Source organism: Arachis duranensis, chromosome 1, assembly GCF_000817695.3.
Source record: "Arachis duranensis cultivar V14167 chromosome 1, aradu.V14167.gnm2.J7QH, whole genome shotgun sequence".
NCBI lineage: Eukaryota > Viridiplantae > Streptophyta > Magnoliopsida > Fabales > Fabaceae > Arachis > Arachis duranensis.
In genome coordinates, this window is record NC_029772.3 from 57249848 (window position 1) to 57252689 (window position 2842).

Genomic DNA, 2842 nt, shown 5'->3' on the forward strand with positions numbered 1-2842 from the left:
TCGAAAATCACTAACTCTTTTTCAAAAATTTATTTTCGAATTCTCTCCCTCTCATCTTCTTCTATTTATTTATTTATTTACTAACACTTCTCTTCATCTCAAGAATCTGAACCTATCGTCACCCTTGTGTTTGGATTCTTACCTTTTCATTCTTCTATTCCTTTCTTCTTCTACTAACATAAAGGAATCTCTCTACTGTGGTAAAGAGGATCCCTATTATTATTTTCTGTTCCCTTCTTTTTCATATGAGCAGGAGCAAGGACAAGAACATTCTTGTTGAAGCAGATCCTGAACCTGAAAGGACTCTGAAGAGGAAACTAAGAGAAGCTAAATTACAACAATCCAGAGACAACCTTACAGAAATTTTTGAAAAAAAAAGAGGAGATGGCAGCCGAAAATAATAATGCAAGGAGGATGCTTGGTGATTATACTACACCTACTTCCAAGTTTGATGGAAGAAGCATCTCAATCCCTGCTATTGGAGCAAATAATTTTGAGCTAAAACCTCAACTAGTTGCTCTACTGCAACAGAACTGCAAGTTCCATAGACTTCCATCAGAAGATCCCTACCAATTTTTAACTGAGTTCTTACAGATCTGTGAGACTGTTAAGACTAATAGAGTAGATCCTGAAGTCTACAGGCTCATGCTTTTCCCCTTTGCTGTAAGAGACAGAGTTAGAATATGGTTGGATTCACAACCTAAAGATAGCCTGGACTCATGGGATAAGCTGTCGCGGCCTTCTGGCTAAGTTCTTTCCTCCTCAAAAGCTGAGCAAGCTTAGAGTGGATGTTTAGACTTTCAAACAAAAAGATGGTGAATCCCTCTATGAAGCTTGGGAAAGATATAAGCAGATGACCAAAAGGTGTCCTTCTGACATGCTTTCAGAATGGACTATTCTGGATATATTCTATTATGGTCTATCTGAATTCTCTAAGATGTCATTGGACCATTCTGCAGGTGGATCCATTCACCTAAAGAAAACGCCTGCAGAAGTTCAAGAACTCATTGACATGGTTGTAAATAACCAATTCATGTATACTTCTAAGAGGAATTCCGTGAGTAATGGGACGCCTCAGAGGAAGGGAGTTCTTGAAATTGATGCTTTGAATGTCATATTGACTCAGAATAAAATGTTGACTCAGCAAGTCAACATGATTTCTCAAAGTCTGAATGGATGGCAAAATGCATCCAACAGTACTAAAGAGGCATCTTCTGAAGAAGAAGCTTATGATCCTGAAAACCCTGCAATGGCAGAGGTAAATTACATGGGTGAACCTTATGGAAATACCTATAATTCATCATGGAGAAATCATCCAAATTTCTCATGGAAGGATCAACAAAAGCCTCAACAAGGCTTTAATAATGGTGGAAGAAACAGGCTCAGCAACAGCTAGCCTTATCCATTATCATCTCATCAACAGACAAAGAATTCTGAGCAAAGCACTTCTAATTTAGCAAACTTAGTCTCTGATCTGTCTAAGGCCACTTTAAGTTTCATGAGTGAAACAAGGTCCTCCATTAGAGATTTGGAGGCACAAGTGGGCCAGCTGAGTAAGAAAGTCAGTGAAACTCCTCTTAGTACTCTCCCAAGCAATACTGAAGAGAATCAAAAAAGAGAGTGCAAGGCCATTGATATAATCAAAATGGCCGAACCTAGAGAGGAAGGGGAGGACGTGAATCTCAATGAGGAAGACCTCATGGGATGTCTCCCAGACAAGAATGAGTTCCTTATGGAGGACCTGAAGGAATCTGAGGCTCATATAGAGACTATAGAGATCCCATTAAATCTCCTTCTGCCATTCACGAGCTCTGAAGACTATTCTTCCTCTGAAGAGGATGAAGATGTAACTGGAGAGCAAGTTGCTCAATATCTAGGAGCCATCATAAAGCTGAATGCCAAGTTGTTTGGTAATGAGACTTGGGAAAGTGAACCTCCCTTGCTCATTAGTGAACTAGATACATGGGTTCAGCAAACCTTACCTCAAAAGAGACAAAATCCTGGCAAATTCTTAATACCCTGTACCATAGGCACCATGACCTTTGAAAAGGCTCTGTGTGACCTGGGGTCAGGCATAAATCTTATGCCACTCTCTGTAATGGAGAAGCTGTGGATCATTGAGGTACAGCCTGCCATAATCTCACTACAGATGGCAAACAAGTCAATAAGACAAGCATATGGATTAGTAGAGGACGTGTTAGTAAAAGTTGAAGACCTTTACATCCCTGCTGATTTCATAATCTTAGACACTAGGAAGGAGGAGGATGAATGCATCATCCTTGGAAGACCTTTCCTAGCCACAGCAGGAGCTGTGATAGATGTTAACAGAGGAGAATTAGTCCTTCAATTGAATGGGGACTAACTTGTATTTAAAACCCAAGGGTGTTCCTCTGCAACCATGGAGAGGAAGCATGAAAAGCTTCTCTCAGTACAGAGTCAAACAGAGCCCCCACAATCAAACTCTAAGTTTGGTGTTGGGAGTCTACAACATTGACCTGATCACCTGTGAGGCTCCATGAGAGCCCACTGTCAAGCTATTGACATTAAAGAAGCGCTTATTGTGAGGCAAGCCAATTTTTATTTATCTAATTTTATTTTTCTTTTATTATTCTTTTATGTTTTATTAGGTTCATGATCATGTGGAGTCACAAAATAAATACTGAAATTAAAAACAGAATAAAAAATAGCAGAAGAAAAAGCACACCCTGGAGGAAGGGCTTACTGGCATTTAAACGCCAGTAAGGATCATCTGGCTGGCGTTCAACGCCAGAACAGAGGATGGATCTGGCATTGAATGCCAGAAACAGGCAACATCCTGGCATTTAAACGCTAGGAATACACC

General features: G+C 40.0%; 1 non-coding gene across 1 annotated transcript; it reads right to left on the reverse strand.

Annotated features, from left to right (window-relative positions):
- Positions 1-775: 775 nt before the first annotated feature.
- LOC127742594 (small nucleolar RNA R71) lies at positions 776-883 on the reverse strand. Its single transcript, XR_008003936.1, has one exon. It is a non-coding gene; the product is annotated as a small nucleolar RNA R71 (small nucleolar RNA).
- Positions 884-2842: the final 1959 nt, after the last annotated feature.